This window comes from Scophthalmus maximus, chromosome 1, assembly GCF_022379125.1.
Source record: "Scophthalmus maximus strain ysfricsl-2021 chromosome 1, ASM2237912v1, whole genome shotgun sequence".
Classification (NCBI taxonomy): domain Eukaryota; kingdom Metazoa; phylum Chordata; class Actinopteri; order Pleuronectiformes; family Scophthalmidae; genus Scophthalmus; species Scophthalmus maximus.
This window is the reverse complement of record NC_061515.1, coordinates 16,907,299-16,919,994: the sequence shown is the minus strand read 5'-3', so window position 1 is coordinate 16,919,994 and position 12,696 is coordinate 16,907,299.

The window sequence follows — 12,696 nt, the reverse complement described above, 5'->3', positions numbered from 1 at the left end:
ACTGATTTAAATAAGACGTCAAGTTCACGTCGACTGGATATTTGCTATATGTTGATAGTCTAAATAACCTTTGCTCAAAAAATGTTTGCAGTGATTTTTCGAACATGAAACCAGAGACACCGTTGTCAGGTTTCTCGAGTTTGCTGCTGTTCATGTGGCATTATAATGAGTGAGAATGGAGAGGCAAACAAACAAAAACAAAAAAACCCTCTCTGGTGTATAAAAGCAACTTGGTGAATAGCTTCGCCATGCAAGTTATTCACCAGTTAAGTTAAATAAGCCTCACAGCCACTGTCACGACCCATTATACGGGGAGCAGGCAAGACAGCTAAACACCACTTCCACACAATTTAGATGCAATAAAACACTGACAGCTTTTTTATCCACTTCATTAAGCCAGTAATTTCTTATAAAAATCTCCCGCATTAATCCTGGTGATGGTTTCCCTGCGGTTCCTTAAGCTCTCCTCCAACCTCATCCGCCTTGCTTTGATGCTTACTCAAATAGGCGCTAATTTGGGATAAATTATGCATCTGCATGTAGCCTACCCATGCCAAGGAATATAAAGTGTGACACTCTGAAAGATGGTGAATTAAAGCAAAGTGTGATATCTCAACGGGCTAATGGCAGATAGGTTAAGCCTGTCAACCTGACGGTTTGTTGATCTGCAAGTCACTTCACATTCGCAGACGGGGAGAGGTCGCGGTGATGATGCGTTGAAGGTCATTCACCTTGGTGGACGCAGCGACGTCGGTGAAATCACGGTTAGATTATGAGATTGAGATTATTCTAGTGTCATTTTTTTATTGTGCATTAAACGTAGATAAGATAAATAATCCAAATTGTATTGATATTGTGCAATAAAACAGAAGAAAAGATGGGAGGAAATATAAATGAACAAAACTGAATTATTAAATACATCAGCTACAAATAATTAAAGAAAAATTACAAGACTAAAATACAAGGCAGCAAGCACTGTACAACAACATATAAGTGTAATAATTACAAATAAAACCAATGAGGTTGTGACAAAAAGTTGAGTTAAAAAAGTTGCACTTACACCAATAAAAAGAAAGTGTGTACATATTATAGTGCAAAACAATAGTGAAATAGGTTTCCCAGTTCAAATTATATTTATTTAATATCCTCTAACTACATCTTTTGTCCTTATGGATGAAGAGTGTTCATTCTTGCTAAAAGCATTTACTGAAGGGCATGAACAAGCCATGCTGTAATAAATATCAAATATGAAACAAGAAAAAGAAACAAATCTGAAAATGTCGCCAGACATTAATTATGATATATGGTAAAGCTTTCATGTGGGCCTACGTCCTCTTTATGAAATAAAATAATTTTGACTCATATTTGTTTTCCTACTATTTATATTTAAAACAAAACTAATGTGATTTTTAAACTTTGACACATGGTCTGTGATTAATATCCCAATATTATATCTGTTGTAGTATTTGTTGTAGTCAAAATAATCCATACATTATGCTTATTACTATTTCAAAAACTCAAAAAGGAGTTTTATAAGTTCAGGTCGTTGAGGCCTACAGGCCATAAATAACAAATAGAAGTTCAAAACTTGAAATATTCACAAGGAATTCAATAAAAAATACCCAACACCACATTAGGTGGTACTATATGGATTATTGTGGATTTATAATCAGCCATACACTGGGAACACAAAATGGATTATCGTGACACGAACACAACAGGAGGGTTTATATTAACAACATTGACCTTTGGTGCACCTGGATCATCTGACATACGGTGACTGAGCATGGTCTCTAGATGGGGCTGTTGTCTGCTGTTCCAGGCTGCGGTCCGTCACCCTCCTCTCAGTCTCCCAACTTCACAGTGCAAGCAACATGGAGATCAGCATCACATGCACAGTACGTCCAGATGGAGATGGCTGGACAAAAAAAAATAAACGGGAGAATGGAAAGAAGTTGTAGTGGCGGTTGATGCTACCTGATGGACAAATGTAATTTGGCACTGTTGCAGCTACTGACAATAGCCCTGCTTTATCAAAGGCAACGCCGCCTCGTCCCCCGTCCCTAATAAGGAAGCTTAACCAATAATGAATTAAAGCGAGCAGAACACACTCCTTGCCTGTGATGTCACGCTCACTTCCGTCCGCCGGTCCGCCCCTCATCTTGGATGTCTCACCATCATTGCAACGGTGATGCTGCCATTATGGTCTTAATAAAACCCAGTCAGCGGTGTGTTATCTCCCATCTTTACATTTTATCAGCTCATGAGAGACGAGGGGGGAAATGATGTGACTAAGTGAGACGTCTCAGATAGGTGACAAATGTAATACAGACTTCATTTGTTATATTGTAAGGCGACGCAGCTCCGGCGGGTGTAATTATGCAGCGAAGACAGGGGGAGGTTGGTGCTGAGATGGGCAGTTTAGAGATTGTCTGACATTACTGTACTATACAGTCTGCAAAACAGAGCCCTCAGAAGCATACGCCTGACAAGCTGGTGTCATGTTTTTGGCACTGCTGTGGGATGAAGTTCCCAGTTAGTCATAAAGTGACATAATACAAGGATTATTGTTTCATTTGTAATGTTTCAATTAAATTAATGCAATCGACTCAAATTGTGACGCTTCATAGTTTTTGTTGAGCGGCAGGTCCGTGTCGTGATAAAGATATCAAAACATTTTCAGTGTAACTTTCAGCGTCATCACTTGATTTCGCCAGCGACAAATGTTACTTTGCAGTTGAATTTGATAGTAAATGGTGGCTGGGGTGTGTTCAAGAGCCCTGCATCGGACAATTAAGATTGAACTTTCTGCATCCATTCCCACACCACCCTGATACACGTGATGGACCACCAGGAGGCCCTAGTGGTAGTTGAACCTGTGCCAGGACAGACATCCACAAAGTCGAGAAAACGACACAATTGCTGCATGAAAGAACCTGAGCAGAAATTAAACCTTAGTGGTTTATTATCTTTTATTCCTCCCACAGTCTTGAATGTGACAGTGAATGGTTGTGTGTCTCTGTACGTTGGCCCTGTGATACGTTGGCGGCCTGTCCAGGTTGTACCTCGCCTCTCGCCCAATGTCAGCTCGGATTGGCTCCAGCCCCTCCGCAACTCTTAATAGATAAAGCGGTATGGATAAGGGATGGATGGTTGGACTCTCCCTGCAATTTTCCTATAGCCGATACAGCAACAGATAGAAAATCTAGTTTGATGCTTCTTTTTGTAATCTATGATCAAAACCAACACCTGCCATCAAATGTTCTCCTTTTTTTTTTTTTTTTTACATGTACACCTCTGGTTTATCAATCTGGCCACTACCTTTATTCTGCAGCAGTGGGAGGAGCTGGATGAGGACAGGAGAGGGGGGCGAAGGGTAACGAAAGAGGGAGTCCGAGGCAGGGACAGGCGTCTCCCATACTTTGTCGGTCAGGCAGCAGAGCGTGGAGCGGAGGGGCCAGCGGGCCAGCAGCCAGCTAATGGGGACCAGCAGCGAGCAGAGGCCAGCGACAGTGCTGACAAAAGGAGCAGCGACAGATGCCATTATCTCAGCCTCATGCAGATACAATGGAGCTGGACAACACAGGCCCCGGACTCTGACAGACATGCACGCACGTGTGTGTGTGTTAGTGTGTGTAAGTGTGTGTGTGTGTGTATGTAGGCTGAGAAAAGGAGTATGTGTGTGTCTGTAAGCTGTGAGGTTAATGAAACACGATAGAGGAGAAGTGGATTATCGTGGAGACTTCAATTTCTTGTTAACACTTGTCCGAGCTCCACTGCACCCCATGCATGCATACATGTGTGTGTGTGTATATGCGCGAATGCAATTCCTGTGTGTATTTGAGTATAGCCTACATGACCCCGTCTTGTTACAGGGAGACAGCGAGATCAGTCACCCATCACTCGCTTGGAATTCATGGGCATTGTGAAAAGCACATCGCATTTGCTCCCAAATTTCACCGGGTGCTACTCTCGGGCCTTTAAAATATGCAACATTCACTTCACCCAAGGAGGTTCTGGTCATTTGCAGAACCAAAAACGTGTCGGGTCGGGGTTTGATGTGAGGAGGATATGGCGATGCGTTTAGCAGGATTGGCAAAAGGCAGAGAAGCGCTGTTAAGCAGCAGTTTTTTTTTGAGGGATAAGAAATGTGAGCTTTAGCCAGTGTAGTGTGGTGACATGGGACAGCGTTATTGACTGTGGCGGCGCATGCTGACAGTGGATTGTCAGCCCCTGCAGTCATATCCAAGACTGAGTGGATGCAGGGATCAGAGTTTTTTGGAGCCTAGAGAAGAGATGAAGAAAGTGAGGAAGAGAGGGATGGCAAAAAAAGCAGATAGAGCAAGGACTGGCAGCCGCACGAGTGATACACACATTACAAACACACCCAGAAAAACACACTGAGCTGTGGACTCCCTGCTGAGTGTCTGACACTGATGCTGCCAGACTAATCAGGGTACTCTCCCTCTCTCCCTCTATCCCTCTCTCTCTCTCCCTCTCTCTCTTACTTACTCATTAGTGTAACAGAGAAACCAGATAGTTGTGATGTTGTAATGACTCTGTGTCTCTCTGCTGTACCCGTGTTTGGTGCGCGAGGTATCGGAAGAGTTCAGTGTTAAGTCCCAGTTTTCCTCAGAAGTCCTCAGAAACAGGTCATTGTCCTACTTCTGATGGTTCCCCCACATTAATGGGCAAGTCGCAGTGTTATCTTTTTCTTGTAGCGGCGGTGCACATTCTGCCTGCTTTTCAGAAAAGTAAACCAACTTCAACATAAACACACACACATAAAGCAAATGACCAAAGATTTTAAAGATTGACAAAAAAAAAAGGACTCAGTCGCTAAAGAAGTCACACGTCGAGTCCAATTTGTAATAAAATCTTTCATTTTGAATCATAATCTCAACTGCACTTTTCCACATTTTAATAAAGCTTTAGTTAAACACCTGAACCATTGAGGACTGTGTTGAAAACAGGTAGACAATAAGTCAGTTCAAAAGCATCCATACCTATTCGGTCAGGCTGACATCTGGGGACCGTGAAGACCACAGTGTGTCAGCAAGCCATTCAGTGACCCTTTGCACCTTATGTGTAAGAATCTCACATCACAATTCATATAAGTTATTTGGGCTTCTCCTTTAATGTGTCACTCATTGAAATATTGAATCTTGTACGTTTGTATCTTGAGTCTTTTATGTTTTTTCTTCAAATATTAACATTTCTTCACTCCTCTCTGGGGAACCTTCAGTTCAAAGGGTAGAACTGAGGTTTAACATATGAGTGAATATTACTGGAGAAGACCCTTGACCAGGGACTTCACGGTGTAGTGGTTAACACTTTCGCCTCACAGCAAGAAGGTTCTGGGTTCAAATCCAACCAGGGCCTTTCTGTGTGGAGTTTGCATGTTCTCCCCGTGTATGCGTGGGTTCTCTCCAGGTTCTCCGGCTTCCTCCCACAGTCCAAAGACATGCAGAATGGGGTTAGGTTAATTGAGGACTCTAAATTGACCGTAGGTGTGAATGTTAGAGTGAATGGTTGTTCGTCTCTGTATGTGGCCCTGCGATAGGCTGGCGACCTGTCCAGGGTGTACCCCGCTTCTCGCCCAAATGTTAACTGGGATTGGCTCCAGCCCCCCCCCGCGACCCTTAAATGGATTAAGTGGTAGACGATGGATTGATGGACCTTTGACAATTCTTCAAAAATAAAATCAGAGAAGAACCAGTTAATTCCATTTTTAAACATAAAAACTGATTTTGCTTGTGACCAAAATTGTGACAAATTATTTTTGAATCTCATAATTGAAAGGACTTGTCCTGTAGTTTGTGGACTACTTGATGAAATTACCTGACTGGATATGAAGTGATTGATGCATGAGTAATAATCAAATAATTTGATCAGTTGCAGGGGTACATTTTTCTGGTAATATTTATGTACTGTTTCCTCAAGCAAGATTTGAATACAGGACTTTTTAACAGGATTTAATTTACACTATTATACCTTGATTTAAAGGATCTGAGTACTTCTTCTACCACCGCCACTTTCCACTTTTCTCATGCTCACCTACATTGGTTTTATTGTATGTGTGTGTATTTTACACACACATAATTACTGCATTTTAAACTAATACCTTTAATTCTATTTTCATGTGGTGTTGCTTTAATCAATGTGGCCCAGTTGTGTGTGACCAAACGATCACTGTTTCTATAATGTTCTGTTGCATTAATCCCTCTCAGTCAATATACACAAGTCCACTCCATCATCTTTGAGTCCACTTCTGGCCCCAAAACTCTCAGAGGCCTTTTTGACAGCTATTAGTCTGCAGCCCAGAACCACTGGGCACCGAGCAGGCTGTGTATTGTTTGAATGGATGCTGCTTCAGTATTCTTTGTCACTGCTGTTGCTCCCTTTAGGAATAACAAATCAAGAAAAAAATAAAACTCGCATGTCTAAGGGACATGCCTGGGCTGTAAAAAAGAACACATATAAAAAGCCAAACACGAATCTAAAGGCTAATACACTCGTCGTGTCCCAAAGTGATTTATTGGTGAAATATGATTATTTATAATGGTAAATCTTTGTCTGAAGAGTGACTAGTAACCGCCTGAGCATCAGATACATATAGCGAAGTAAAAAATACAGAATTCCTCTGTGAAATATAGTGGAGTAGAAGTGGAAAGTAAAATAAGATGGTAGTACTAAAGTAAAGTCAGTAACCTTCCTTTACGTCTTGACAGGCAACAGACATGGTTAAATAAAATGGGAAGAGACTTTACATTTATGAACATCAGGAACCCGTGGACCCTTGGGGATGGCAGAAGACGGAAAAAAGGTCAGAGAGGTGCCATGCAGTCACCAAGTGTGCAAGTGGCTGAGACAGACAGAGTGAAAGGTCAGAGGGTCGTGTTTGTCTTGAGATCATGAGCAGACTCGTGACTGGATGTTTCCTTCAGAAAAAAACTAGGAAACTTCCTTCCTTCTTCTATTCCCTCTTTCCTTCCTTCTCTGCTTCCTTCGACTCTACCTCTCAATCTGGTAGTCATGCTAATGACCCCACTGTCTGCCCCGCTAGTTTCTCATAACACAAGTTATCAGCACAGAAACAGGAGCATGGGTATTTTTAAACTCTGCTGCAATCTCTCTCGCTCTCACACACACACACACACACACACACACACACACACACACACACACACACACACACACACACACACTAACATGCATGCGCTCTGTTACTATTCAGTAGGGGAGCCTGTGCTGAGGTCCAGATTGAAATGCGATGTGTGCTAATGCATTCAGAACAGACGTGAGGCCGGTCCTTTCCCTTTTCTGTAAGCCAACAGTGGGAAGAACACATTACAGTGGCTGAGTAATGAGAACCATGGAGCTCCAAGTCATTCACACACACGCACACACACACAGACTGGTCTGTGGGAGTGTGTGAAGCAGCGCGAGACTCCAGCAGAGTACCACCAGCGCTTCGTTCTCCTGATGGTGATGCTGTGTGAAGTGCAGAGCTGCTCAACACAGACTCCAGCTGCTGCTGCCCTGTATTCAAATGGCACCACAAGATACCAGCACGTCGTCTCTTGCTTCTTATTATACTCAGCCTTTCACTCTTTTTGTCTCCGTCTTTTTTCCGTTTCTTTTTTCAAAACTCTCTGCACTCATCTACACCCACGGCGTCTCACTTTTACTTTGGGTCACTCCTCTCTTCTTTCCCCTCCACTCGTCATGTGTGGCTGTGCACACGTGGCTGTTAGGCATCAAATCGTGGCCTCTCAAGATAAATAGAAGAAGGTGCATGAGGAGAGACGTTTATAAGTATTCTTATTTCATATGCTGACATCAGTGATTTATCTTTGTGAATTGTGTTTTGTATTTCATTTTGAACTGTCTTCTATATTCTTTTAAACCTTTTATTTCACTTCCACTTGGCTATGTGCATATGCTCATAAAGGCACAATACAGTGTTCATGTCAGTGTGTACAGTATATGGGTGAATGTACATGCTGGTGAGTGGGTGCTCAGTGACAGAGAGTGTAAAAAGAGAGGTAAGAGGTAAGAGGTAAATCTGAGTGAGAGTGTGTGTTGTGCCTGAGTGATGGTGGTGGTTGCAAGGCCATTCATTCACAGTTAGCCTCATCATGTACACCTTCCTGGCCACTGCTATATATGAAGCATATGCATGAAGCATACTGTACTGGTGCAGTTGCAGTTTCTTCGATGAAATGATCCTTAAGTTAAATCATTTTGACACGATCAGCATCTTTATGTAATCTACCTGCATGGGGAGGGCAGTTGGCCCACAGCTCTCACTCCTCACTCAGATGGTGTAAATCAGACTGTTTGTCTTAGTTCACAATCTGTGCATCAGGAAATAATCTTGTTTATAATATAATAATACAAAAGAACTCAAATGTCTCTTAAGGTCCCTTATCTAAATAGGCCTAATGATAAACATTTGTCAAGATGAGACTTGGCACTATAATGTACATACTATTTTATGCCACATGAAGATCAGGGGCAAAGTTAATTTATGGCCGGATTATACAGGAAGAGTGATTATCAAAATGATTGTATCGCTGCATTCAAGGTGCCTTTTCAATATGCTGTAAATTCAGATACTGACACACTCTTTCATATAGGTCCAGATGGTTCACAAGTGAAATGAGTGTCTTCCACAAAACTTTTATTTTAAGACGATATTCACAGAGTCTATTTTTTTCTTTTTGCAAATACAAATCTTTTCTAGACATGCACAACCTGGAATTTCTCATGTGTATTTATTTTACAGGTTTACAACTGTTTATTTACAACCACATTTTTGTGAACTACACTTTCAAAGCTCCTTATTACGGAAGAGTATTGGGGCCAGTCATAAGAAAAAAACGAGGGGGAAGATTTTTTTTTTTTTACATTCCGAGAATAAAGTCGAAATGTCGAGAATAAAGTTGAAATACTATTGAGACCCCGAAGCACTTTTCATCTGCACCACACGACCGGATGTTGATGTTTTGCTAGCTGCTAACCAAGTTGTACAGTTGCGATATTATTACTGAAAGGCTGAATCTGGAAGAAACGATGCGGGACAACAGGTGTTTGCACGTGAACGTCAACGTGCATGCCAACACGATAACGTTCAATTGAAAAACAACCGTTAATGAATTTTGAGAGGCGCGCAGTTAGCGAAGCTAGCGTAGCTTTGCTAATGTTAGTTAACGTGGATGTGTGACTGCTAGCTGAGCTGGTACCACAACACGGTCGTCTAGGGCTATTTCGACTTTATTCTCGACATTTCGACTTTAATCTCGACATTTCGCCAATATTTTCGAAATGTTTCATAAATAAAATCTTCCCCCTCATTAATAATTAAAAAAAAATCTTAAATGCTGCGTTGCACGGTCCAACATGGCGGACGTGTCGACGTATGGCAGCAATGGGCAAGAAGTGGCTAATGTTAAGTCAGGCGGGCTAGTGGCCACATGAGCTCCGGTGAGTTTTGTGGCAACTTTATTAAACCTGTTCGGTGTGGTAGTGTGGGCGCTAACTAGATAACAAGTTAGTGTTTCAGAGGTGGACAGAGTAAGTTAGCTGTGGAGTTCAAGAGCAGCGCACAGGTAGCTACATCTCCCAGCTGGAGGCGAACAACAGGTGGACAGATATCAACACGGCAGGCCCTCCAAGGAAGAGACGGAACCAATTCATCCATCACCTGGCGACACAGCGGATTTTTGGGCGAGTGCCCTCAAAGTTGGTCACACACCGCGTGAGTTTAAAGGTCATGGCTGAGTTTTAATTTCGCTGCTTTGTTTGTCACTTTCCTGGTGTTGTGCATGCTGCATCGTGACCTCCTGAGCAGATTGAAGCCATTATTAGTGTTATCAATGCTTTAAAGTCAAATGCCTGTAGCGAAAAGACCTGTTTTTTATCATAACACTTAGATCAGGAATGACAATCTGTATCGGTATCGCCCGCAAATGCTGAATGAACGTTCTGCTGCCACGTGCTGTGCCAAAGAAGATGGCACTGATGAGTAACATAAGTGAAAAGTATATATTATTATATTTGTGGGTGAAAATGATGCCTGAGTCTGTCCACCTCTTGCCCAGGGCTGTTTTCATTCTAAAATACAGGACGCTCATCCACAGAAGAATCAAGTGGCACCGGTACCAATGGGGCAGCTCTCTACACCTGCAGCTTCTCATCACACAACCTATCTGCACAACACCGGGACTCTGTGCGTCTCTGCTGCAGCCTGTCTCCCTCTGTCTTGCTGTCTTCCTTGCACTGCTCACCTTTCTCTGTCTTACCATCCTCTCTGAGACTGCCATGTATGTGGAGGACACACACACACACACACACACACACACACACACACACGCACGCACCAGGAGTGGAGCCTGTAGCTCCTGGGTGTTTTGCGGGTTGGATTCACACCGATGCTTTCTCTGACTGCACTATTGTTATTTAAATGTGGGAGGGCGATCAGCAGCAAGCATTAATAGCATCCTCAGCACTGCGAATGCAGCACAGGACACACACACACAAAAGCGTACTCCCGTAGACATCTACACATCATGCACACGCAGACACACACACTTTCATGCAAGCCTCGTGGTTGCACCTTGAGGGCCGTATGAATAACAAATACCTCTGCCATCTGCAATGCCACAGAGTATTTCCAACCATTTCGGCACATTAGTCAGCAGTCCTTTGACTTGAACGCTCCACGCATGGCTTGGTGTATCAGCGACGCTCTGCGCTGCTGCAAAACACTGTATTTATGGGTGCGGCTTGAAGAGAAGTTTGTTTTCTAAGATTAAACTTTATGTCGCCGCCGATCTGACCTTGTCCTCTCGAGTGTGATGTAGTGGGAGGTGCTTGAGTCGTTTGCTGAGGCGATGTTTTGTTCTGTCAAGGCCAATCAGAGCCACGCTGGAATACCTGTGTTGATGGTATCATTTTAAACTGGCGAAGACCTCCCCCACCCTCCCAACACTGCCAGACCAAATGGGATTAGACAAGCACCCCTGGCCATTAACACTTGATCCTTACCTGATTTTTTTTTCTACCTAGAAAACCACAGCTGAAATGGTTAAAAATGTTGCCCTTCGATTCTACATGAAATGTCTAGTGTTAATTTAGTCTGTCAAAACTCTTTGACAATTGTGTTTCACCATCGTGGGTATATTGAATTCAACCGTTTGCTTTTGGATTTGGGTTGGGGACAGAAATTCATTTTTCATACCCAAACTTCAGAACATTACAGACACAAAATGAAGGATTTAATTTTTTACAGTCGTAGATTGTCCAAATCTACCCACCAATCTGGTCGCCCGGCATAGCCTTAATTTAGTCATAAAATAGTCCCTGGAAATAGGGTTTAGTCCGTCTGTTATCCCCCCCAAAAAACTTTTACTTTTCAACCAAATCTAGACGTGATTCAGACATAGACTACTTTTCTTTTTTTTTAAATCCTTTTTTTATTGACATTCATCATCAAGACCAACATTATATGCATTCCAGATATTGTATATACACATCATATATTCATGTTTGTCACAATTATCAAAGTCATATTTTTGTTTGTGTATATACATATAGCAACCAAACACTCAAACAAAACAAAAACAAAACATCTTACTTTTCAATATCTTTTCAATTCATTTTTGCTGGGTGGGTACAGTTTGGTTTAGACCTTGACTTTTGAGTCATGGTTCGGTTCCTACCTTGGTGTTTTATTTCTTTGGGGGAGTGGTTGGTATAATACAACTACACATGCTGGGAAATTGAAAATGAACCCCCTTTGCAAATGAAAATTTGGAGTTAGGCGGATTTCAGATGAGTGAGACTGGTGTTTCAGAACATATATGAGTAGTCTTCTTTATTGAATTTAGATGATATGTCTGGATTTTTTATTGGATAATATTGTTTGCAGATGGGTCCTGGGTCTTAAGGGGTCTACTCAAGATTGTCCATACAATAAGACAATAAATAGACTTTATTAATAGCGTATTTCTGATATCAGCCACTCAAAGCGCTCACAGATACCATGACATGATAAAAATAAAAAAAATAATATTTCAGACTATTTTATCTCTTTCATGTGTTTGAATGTGGCTGGATCTACGGTATTTACTGCATTAATATGATGAAACGTGGATTTTCCGTGGCATTCTATTTTTTAGAAACAGTTTCTCCGCTATTTATTTTTTCCCCATAAAATTTATTTCATAATCACTTGGTTGTCTGTTTAGGAGGAGCACATAGCTAAAGCTATTGCATCATAGATTCTAAAACAGTAAAAGCTTTACCTTCACTGAGGTAATAATGTTCAGTTTGTGTTGAAGCTGTTTAGAGAGGTGCTGATTCAACTTTATAATCATTTTGTAGACTGCAGCTTGTGTACCTGCTGAGTGTATATTGATGTCATGATATAAAATTACAAATACGGTGATTATGGGAGGGTGGCAACTTTTTTTTACCCCTAATATAAAAATCCTATAAGAAATTATACATTATAAAATAATACAGAACCCCCCAGTAACATGTAGTACAACCAAAAAACAAACCAAACTCCTGAAAGTGTGTCTCTCTTAGTGTGTGCATCTACCTGTCATATAGTTCTCGGTTTCTTTTGAAGTTTGAGCTGCATTGTGTTATAAGCTTGTATGTTAAATCTGAGCATTGTTTTTTGTG